The sequence below is a fragment of the Oratosquilla oratoria genome, chromosome 11, assembly GCF_046742065.1.
Source record: "Oratosquilla oratoria isolate Oo_2021 chromosome 11, ASM4674206v1, whole genome shotgun sequence".
Lineage (NCBI taxonomy): Eukaryota > Metazoa > Arthropoda > Malacostraca > Stomatopoda > Squillidae > Oratosquilla > Oratosquilla oratoria.
Genome location: NC_134787.1, coordinates 31,972,601 through 31,982,600, shown reverse-complemented (window position 1 = coordinate 31,982,600; position 10,000 = coordinate 31,972,601). Strand labels below are relative to the sequence as shown.

At 39.2% G+C, this 10,000-nt stretch overlaps 1 protein-coding gene across 6 annotated transcripts in view; it reads left to right on the top strand.

Annotated features, from left to right (window-relative positions):
• Window positions 1-10,000, top strand: part of LOC143029713 (latrophilin Cirl-like) — a 1,085,987-nt gene that overhangs the window by 204 nt on the left and 1,075,783 nt on the right. For all 6 annotated transcript variants that reach the window (XM_076192573.1, XM_076192572.1, XM_076192568.1 and 3 more), the window contains exon 1: window positions 1-235. This exon is cut by the window's left edge. The gene's annotated coding sequence lies outside the window, so the exon portion shown is untranslated. The remainder of the gene's footprint in view (window positions 236-10,000) is intronic.

Here is a 10,000-nt window from a genome sequence, read left to right as displayed (position 1 = left end):
AGTGACGTTGGTGTCGCTGAGTTTGTGACGAGAGACAGTGTGTGTTCTGATACCGGTGGGGAAGGAGCCAGTCGGATTGTGTGCTGAAATTATCACTTATTTAATTGTATTCGTGTGATTTTGATAATACAGTGGTGAATATATTACGTTACTTAGTGTGCCCTGTCTGTGGAATTACATGAAACAAACTTTGAGCTAAAAGCAAAAGCTATTCCCTACCCGGCAATTGCACAAGGTAAGGTATCAGCCAATCCCAACTTCGGGGTACCGTGCTGGTTCGTTTGGTATTTGGTATTTATTCCTCAATCAAATTCCGTTTTATGAACAGAGCGATGGTGTGGCAGGCTATCAAATTTCGATTCAGTTTGGTTTTTCGTCGTTTTGTATTTTTACTATCCTGGCTTTGATTCCTAACTTGTTGATATATATGGACGACAGTGTTTTTGTTTTTATTTTTATTATTATTATTATTATTATTTTTTTTTTTCGGGCGAAGGCGGGTGGTGGGTAATGTTAAGGAAAATGTTTTTTTGAGCAACGGAGCTGTGTGTATGTGGTTAGGACGCTGGAGGAAGGGACCTGACCAAGCAACCACGAGGCTTCCTGCAGCGATGGAACTTTGCCTCGCGGTCCCTCAAAGTCTTGGTCAGGTCTCTCCGAGGTTTCCACGCCGTAGCGTTTACCGGAATATAACCAATTTTCCACCAGTTTCCCTGGACATAACAGATAAGACCTCTTGAACGACAACAGGGGAAGTGTAAGGTTCTGTATAGGGTAGTTTGAATTCAAGGAGGCTTGTCCTTGTGGGTAGTGGTGTTGTTTATACAAAAACACTTATTTATGACATCGGCTCTGTCGTTCTTCTTCCCGCTTCGCAGCGTCTGTGGCAAGTTTGAGCTCTTTCTACTCTCTTTCTCTCTCGCTCATTTCGTTCATTGCCGTGTATATCTCTCCCCCTCAGAGCTTGAGGTTTGCGAATATTGAACACGAGTTTCCCGTGCGTTAAGCAGTTTTCAGTTGTAATGTCCTGTGGGGGTGAGAATCGCCCTTTTATCTGCATCCATGATATTGCTCCAGCAATGATGCACTTGGCCGTGATTCTGAATACTACAAAAATTCTTGACACCGCCCCCCCACCCCTTTTCTGCGGGATTGGGTGGTGAGGGGGGGGGGGAGGATCGACCCCCCCCTATCCCCCCTCCCCTCCGAGGGAAAAAAGTGTGTTGGGGCAGGGAGGGGGGGGGCTAGCCTAACCATGTGTAATTCACGTATTTCTCTATTGTCAGCGGCTGTGCATTGCTTTTTGGTGTCCTCGGTGGGCGCTATTTATGCGTTAATTTCCACGGGGAATTGAAATTATTTTAAAGATAACTTAACTGGCACGTGTACGTTTCATTAGTTTTATTTTGTTGTTTTAATAACGCAGAGAAGTGTCGCAAGGGCAATGTGTGGATGATATCGGGTGATTGTTGTGGATGTTCATGGTATCTTTTTAATTATCTATGAAGCTGGTGTTGGTATTTGTTTATTCATTTATTTATTTATTTATTTTCAAGTATTTGTGGAATGGGCATTGTGAAGCAAAGGGCCAGTCTGCCACCGCTCCGTAAAGAGCATACGTGCATGCTAGAGTCGGGTCCGTCTCTGACTGTTGTACCGGGCTTTGGTTCCTGAAATCCCGCGGCTCTTCTGCGGTTGTACCGCTCATGACATGGCCGTCAACGGTTTTGTATTGCTGCTTTGAAGCCTGTCGTCAGGTGATTTTTATCTAGCTAGCTAAAAAGAAAAAAAATCCTGAACAGTGTTGTCTGTTTGTGTCGAATATGCTGTCCCTCTGGGAGGCGTGTCTTGTCGTACTGTTTTGAAATCTTTCGCAAAGTGATTTTATTCACCTGATGTTAACTGTGGATTGTGGTGTTGTCTAAATTACCCATTTGCCTCCGTTTGGTGGTCACGTCTGTTCACCAGGCTGCCGTCAGGCGATTTTATTCATAGGAGAAACTTCCCTCCACTTTGCCAGAGTTGGCGTTTACGTCTCGACTTGTTTCACCTGCCGCCAGACGATTTCATTCAGATGGGGAAAGACCGTAGATGACGACAGGTCTCCATAGGAAGGCTCAGCTTTTAGGAGCATTCTTGCACTCCCATGCTGGCTGCAGTTTCCTGCCTTGGTGATCATGCTTGTAGTGTAAGAAGTACGTTTGCAATGAAAGCTTGCTGATGATGAGGCTTTATTCAGTTGGATTTGGGTCCCTTGGATCGATTGCAAGCAGATTTTAGACTACGGAAGCAGGGAAAATAGTCAGTGCAAACATATTTGTCTATTTTTTGGGGCACTTTATAAATCTAATTTAAGTTTTTGTTTTATCTTAGTTTTATTTTTATTTTTTCTTGTGGGTTGTGAGGAGTTTAATTTCTTACCTCACTGATTCTGCTCTGGTTAACACCAAGTTGTCGTATTCAATTTAAGTTAGCCTTTGTGTTGAATGGATTTGGGATTTTTTTTTGTTCTGCCGATTTGGCTGTTGTTCGTGGCAGCGTGGGTTTCGTGTTTACTCTTGGACTCTTTATGCTGTGAAAGAGAGTGGCAATTCCGAACAAGAGCACCACATGGGCGGTTACCTCGTTGCAGGGTATTCTTGTTGTTCTGAACAATACCTGATGATTTCATTCAGGTGAAGGGATGTCCTTGTATTTCCCTATATTTTTCTATTTGTTCTCAATATAGGTGGGGTTAGGTGCACCCCAGACTTTGGTTTGTATTGGTTAGCAGCGTTGACTACATATGTTACTGTCACAGTCAGATGGGAGGAAGTTGAAATTAAAGTGGTCAGCTCAGCTCTCAAAGTATATCATTCAATGGGGAGAGGCAGCCGGTGTTAGATGTTCAATGTGTTACTGAAAAGACAATTATTAATTGGTCTTTGGCGTGTTGATATTTGCTCCATGTTGTGATTTCCAGTTGCTGTTGTTGGCAGGGTGATTCGCAATTGGCCTTTTTCGTGATATGGGTGTTTCTGAAAAAAAAAATCCTTTTTTCGTCTTTCCCAGTACGAGCCACCCCTCACCCCCGTCATATGATGAGAATTGTTTGAAGTTAACCAGAACTAAACTACTAAAGTGTGCCATCGTATGGAAGGTGGTTTAACTGAGATCACCTTAACTCCCTCGCCACGAGATACCTCCCTTGGCCGAATAAAATAACCAGAACAAAATAAGTAGATGTGCCATCGTAGGGACGGGATTGACTCTATTTTGGTTCATCTTTGATATAAAGCTCCAAGACCAAACGAACCTCGAGGACCGTTGTCGGCTGCTGTGGGGCTGCGAGATTCCAGTCTGTGAACCTCGCTACAACAGCTATTGTTATTACGAATAGGTGTCGTCTGGCCCTAAGGAGTTTTCTTTCAGATGAATATAGTCGTCTGCCATAAGCTAAAATGAGATATGTGAAGTGGTTAGATAATGTTAGCTATTAGTACACTTTTTTTTGGCAAGTGGAGGGAGATTTTATTCAGCTTGGGCTTGCTCCCAGCTGGAATGGGTCTCGATCCAGAGGCCCTGTTCAGATCGGGGGCCGTCCATCAGCTATTGAGGGGATAGTCATTTGTATCTGGGATACCTGAGACTCCCTCTCTCCGTGTATACGAGTCCATCGTGCAATAGGACTATAATTTTGTTTATTCCATACCAAGACTGGTGTATCTCAATGCTTGTATCACAGTAATCAAGAAGCAAAGGCACATTCCATGATGGAGACGGATATTCTGGTACCGGATGGATATCACGAAACTGAATAAAACCAATTGAATGTTTTGTCAGGGCTGATAATCCCCGTCCCTACGGTATGAAAAGTGTTAATTAAAGTATTTGTTACGAAAGCCGAATATTCTATGGCGGACCCTTTTCGCAGCTGAAGGGGTTTCATTTCGTAAACGGTTTGCTGAAATGCATTTCTTTGTGCTTGCAAAGGAGTTTCGTGTTTGTAGTAAGCCTACGTTCTTAAGCTAACGATGATTTGGTTTGTTGCGTTTATTTGAGACCCTTGTCCATTCGACGTTGTGAGCTGGTGTGAATTTGTTGCGGAACTATTCTTGGTGCTTTTTCGATGATATATTTGGAATATGTCAAGACTCTTCAGACAAACTAACGTAGCACGGTGGTGACTGCATCAACACGATGACGGAGTAATGCATGTGTGTGTGCGTGTATATATATATATATATATATATAGTGTGTGTGTGTGTGTTCATGTTTCGATCAATGTCTCCCCGTTTTGCCCAACGTCCGCTCCTTGCCTGGATAGCATTTCTTGACATTGGTCAGAAGAAAATTATTATAGTACCTGAGCGTTATGATACGTTTGCCAGTTTTAAGTGTCTCCAGGTACCCAAAGTCTAAAAGTTAAATCCAAGGTTTGATTATTCAAACTGTCACGTTTTCGTATTTTAGACATATGTCTATCTTTCATGTGTTTGAAAAGTGCCTAGTTTCCTATGTTCCAACAATGTCTTGCTTTTGTATACTGGAACAGTGTATTTTTCCGTATCACGGTATTCTGTTGGATAAGACTTTCCTGGAACCAAGATAGAATGCTTGTGTACTGGAAACAATAATCCTATATTGTTACTGGAATAAAGAGGTGGGGTTAACTATGTACATGTATATACGACTGTGAACGTGAATTCCTAGAAGCTTATCCTCATTCATAATAAACGTTAATGCCTCTGTTATGTGTGGGCGCATTCTATTCAAATTAAATCGTGTGGCGCCAATCAGAATGAAAATACATAAGAGATTGAGAAAGGAGGAAACTGGAAGAGACCATCATAAGGCCTACATTATGCTGTTCAGTTTTCCTTACCACCTGCCATCTCTATCCATAAAGATATCTTATTTTATCTGAAAACAACCAGTCGTTTTAGCACTCTCGCTATATGCTTACTAAGTCTATTCCATTCGTTAACCACGAAGATAATCCTTGTTGGTCTGAGAACACAGGTATGGTTCGGGAACTAGCAATCCGAACTTGTATTCAAGCATATACATATACAAGTCTTCGGTAGTTTCGATGTGTTTTCTTCCCGAAAATGGGGATCTGTTTGGGGGTTAGTGGAAATCTCCATGGTGTAAATAGAACTGGGTTACGCAGTTATAAACAATTCAACACTGAACTTGAAAAGGATGCACTGAGCTTACAGTGAACAGGACGTGGGTTTAATTGAAAACCAAATTGAAATAACCTTGACATTTGTTTAGGCAGTAATAGAAACTATACCTCGGGAGCGATTGCATGAAATGGCGTTCAAAGTTTTGATATTCACTATTATCGTGTAATACACACACACAGTGTAAACCAGTAATAACGGACGCACAGACAGACATATATATATATATATATATATATATATATATATATGTATATATATGTATGTAATTTGTGTGTGTGTATACAAATTTTTGCCCAGGTGTTCTTGATAGTTCAGGCACACAATGATTCCAACCTCTCACGATACAGTTCTCACCTCGCTGACGTACTTGACTTTGAACTTGTGGACACTACGTATATGCATCATATCTGTTTGTACCACCATGTGTTGTCTACTTATATCTATATATATATATATGTGTGTGTGTGTGTGTGTGTGAATATACATAAGTATATATGTATGCATGTATATACTGTATACATACATGCGTATGCGCACACACACACATACCAGCTGCACAATAATCTACTTCATAGTAATTTGTATGGGAAATCTGTATTTGATCACCGATAATCAGTGCTTCAATCCTTTAGAGACAATATTGTGCCGTAGGGGTGGAATCACAGACGCTGTAACATAGAAAAAATATCATAAAAGAGGTGTAATAGAAGTGATCAGCAATGTTCTTTGGAAAATAGTCTATATTCGTTAATGACTGTGAAAATCTGGTCCGTAGGGTCTTTGAGGAGACCCTAAAGTACCAAGAGTATTAGAAATGTAAAGATTAGTACGGCGTATGGAATAACGTCTGACTTCGCAGAAAGAGTCCAGAAATTTCCTTTCCAATACCATAATTACCGGGTAATAAATTCTGCATTTCCACCGGTTTTCTGAACTGTATCATTCCACACGTTTCAGACTCTTCTCCATCTCGGTCCTCATTTTGTGCTTCCGCCGTTTTATAACCTCGCAGTCGTCAGGAGGGCTTTTTTTAGTATACCACATCAACTCTCGAATGACTTTGGTTTTTGGAAATCTTTAAGTACTAAAGGTCGCATCCAGACTGTTCCTCACCATTTTCTTTCAGTTTTGCAAAAATAGATAAAAAGATAATAATGATCTTTTCGTGTGTCTGTATGTCCACACACACACACACACACACACACACACACACACACACACACACACACACACACACACACACACACACACCAGGCCCACACTTCCTATACAGGGTAATTACTTTCTAGGGGCAAAGCTGTTTTCAAATATTTCAGGCAGTTTGCATATTTGCATCATAACAGTTGTTATTCAAGACTTCTTGTATGACTTTGAAGCCCGCGATTTCATACCCTCAATGTTATTCTTATTGTTTAGAACCAGAAATTCTCTTTTACTATTGATAACATATACATTTTTACCAGTTTCTAGATAATTTCTTCTTGATAACTTACCTATTTCTGTTAGAATTTGGTTCTGTGTTCACAATCTTGTAATATATCTTGTACTAGTGGTGACGCCATTGCTGCTTATAATTGTTAGATTGCTGACACTAGTTCTTGAATGTTGGTGTGATTTTTGTTTTTGTTATTCAGTTAGACCGCTCTAAGTCCTCGTGTCATTATCCTCACATGTGTTTTTCTGTGAAGTTGATTAACATCTCGCCTGTGATTTCTTTCACCTGAGGTACTCCAGACTTCAAAGAGCACGACTCGCCTGTAAAATTCTTTGGCATTAAAGTCTCCGACAAGCAACATTTGTTTATGGGTTCTTTAATTTATAAATCCTGCTGGTGTTATCATACAGTAAATTAAACTAGTCTTTACCCTGTGAATATGCGCGTGCGCCCGTGTGTGTGTCATATATTCCTAGAAATATGCTTACTTTCCTCAATTTTTTCCACACCGTTTTTCACAACAATTCAGATGTATTTTTATATCATTATGGAGCCGCATTTTTCGTGGTGCTATGGATTACTTCATTTTTCGTTTATGTGACCCAAATGGTTCTTGATTCTGCTTCCCTGATTGTATCAGTGGCTGCATGTTTAGTTTTCCGGGTTGTATTCTTCTCACATAATGTAATACATATGTGTGTATGTACCAGTGTTTACAAATGCATGCATATGTTAACGATAGGACAAGGAATTTATTAGATCATAAGAAATTGTAGAAGTATTCTAAATAAATCTATGTAACATATTTAGGGGTCAGAAAAGGTATTTTGTGATACCGTTTGGGTGTTGTTTTTTTATTGGTATGCATTGATAGTCACTGACAAAATCAGTTTAGATTTGACTTGTTCGACAAAATTTTTATTTTAGATTTGAGAAGTGGCAAGGGACGAGTTCTTTTTTTTTCTAAAGAGTAACTATGTATATATCTGGAGTATGAATGGCATAATGGAAATGTATTACACACAAGGAAAGGAGAGCATAAGTATCAATAATAGAAATGTAATCAATAAATAAAAAATAAGGAGTGACCATAGAATAGGATAGAAACTGTCCTGATGTCCAGTGTGTCCCCTTCTTAGGTAAAATTTCTATTAAAAAGAAATAACCAGAAAGACATTGATGATTGCTGCCATTTTTTTATTATTGATTTAGCAGAATATAACTAAGAAGGCTGGCAGGTTATGTAAGCTAACGCTGGCTTAGACTTGCCTGAATATGTGAAAAATTTCAAAGGAAAGTTGAATGATCGTATGTATTTGTGCAATGCATAAATGAGTGATAGAATATATGTGTGTGTGTGTGTATAAATGCATATAATATGTTTTCGTTATAAAACTTATGTGTGCGCGAACGGGTTGCGTATTTGAATAATCCCTTTGTTTTATTAAAAAGAATGCGCAATATTCTATTTGCTTTATGTTTGACAAAGATGTTAAAATCTGTCTGAAGAAACAGTTATGAGAGCTATTTGGTAGGTTTTACACGGATCTTTTTTAACACAACATCACTAGTATATTTTTCTTATCCTAGACCACTTCTTGGAAAGCTAGAAAGAGTATCAGTATTTTTAGCATAATCTATCTGAACATTGACCTAGTGTTGGCGCAAGAAATACAACTGGTATCAGTAATACAATGGGAATGGGAAGTGTAACTTGCTTTATTGACTTGCAGAACGCTTTGAACATGATACAATGGACAAAAATTTGAATCTTCGAAGAATTTCACTGTAAAAAGAGGTTGAATTCTAGCAGTTGCACGATTGAGCAAACAAATTCCTAGCCTAGGTACTTTCAGGTGTGTAGTCTTAGTACTTAGGAGGGAAAATGCAAAGAACTGTCAAAGATATTTGTCAAGGACGTAGCCATGAGATGAGCAATGAACTTCCAAAATCGTCAACCTCTCATCCCAGAAAAAAATGAAGATGATAATTATATCAATGCACCGCTAAGTAGTAAAACTAAATTGTTTATAGTAAAACTATTATTGGTATGTTTAATGTATGTTGTACTATCAAACTTTGTATAATTGGTTCATTACACGTTCGTGCAAGACTATCTGGAAGATATATAGGTATGGAGAAAAGTATAGAAAATAAATCTTCCCATGCATGATAGACATAGTGACCCCTTTCCCTCAAAAAAACATCAAGTGAGTACAGGTCTCTTTATCACTAACGAACGAAGGCATTCTCCAGCTTACTTCAGGTACCAATAGTCTCGTGGACGTATTTTCAGTTCTATGTGAGCTAAAAATCTTTTGATGCCAGTCTGTGATAGCAAAGACTCGAGTAGTTTATTTTCCTCGTGTAGCTTCGACAGACTGTGAAGGTTAGGATTGCAGGAGACTCGGAGACAGGTTTGGTTGAAAGAGGCGTTAGACAAGGCTGTTTTCTATCTCCTGTGCTGTTTAACATATATGCTAAGGCAATGATGAATGATCCTGTCTCAGAAGTGGAAGTAGTAGTAAGAATGGGATTAAATCTGATAAAGTCAGTAAGTTTTGCAGACAAGGCAATTGTGTGTGTAATACAGAGGAGGGACTGCATGAGAGCGATCAAGGCTAAATGTAGTAGGACGGAGATAGGGAAGATAGATGAAGCAATGTCTCAAGATGTTGTGAGGAGGGAAGGAAATCAAGTGAAGAAAATTATAGTAAGGGTAACTAGAAGACGTAGACTAGCTCCAGGAATCAAGTACCCTGTTTTAGAAATGATTACTCTTAGGGTAGATTGCCATGGAACTAGAAATGTCTTGTACAGTGTTTGATGGAGTGTAGCATGGTATAGGTCGGGAATGCAAGTACTTGTGTGGGATCGAACGGAGAGGTTTTAGATAGGCAGACGAGTATGTAGAAGAAAAAAAAACTTGTGGGGAACTCAGAATAGACGAATGATTTATAACAAATGGTGGAAGGTGGAACCTTATGAAGACCATAAAAATAGGAATAAAAAATGGGGGAGAATGTATTTTGCATAGATAAGATAGACAACGGTTACTGAAGGTAGCTTGCAGTAGATATGAAGAGACAATAAAGTGAATGACTGGTATATGAGAAGCTATCAAGAAATGAAGAAAACGATTTTGGGAAGATGTATGGTGGTGGCAGATTTCTAACAATACGTTTAGTGATGGATCACAAAAGATAGTTTGATTCTAAGATACCTTATACACGACATACCTACCTGGATTGTATAAACTCATGCAAACAAACCGTGCAGTCAATGAGACTTTATTTTATGCACTGAGTAAAAGTAATACTCATATCTTGTGTGCCATTGACATTCACCACTAGCTCCTTATATGTTTATATAATTTTGTTCTTGCAATTAATGT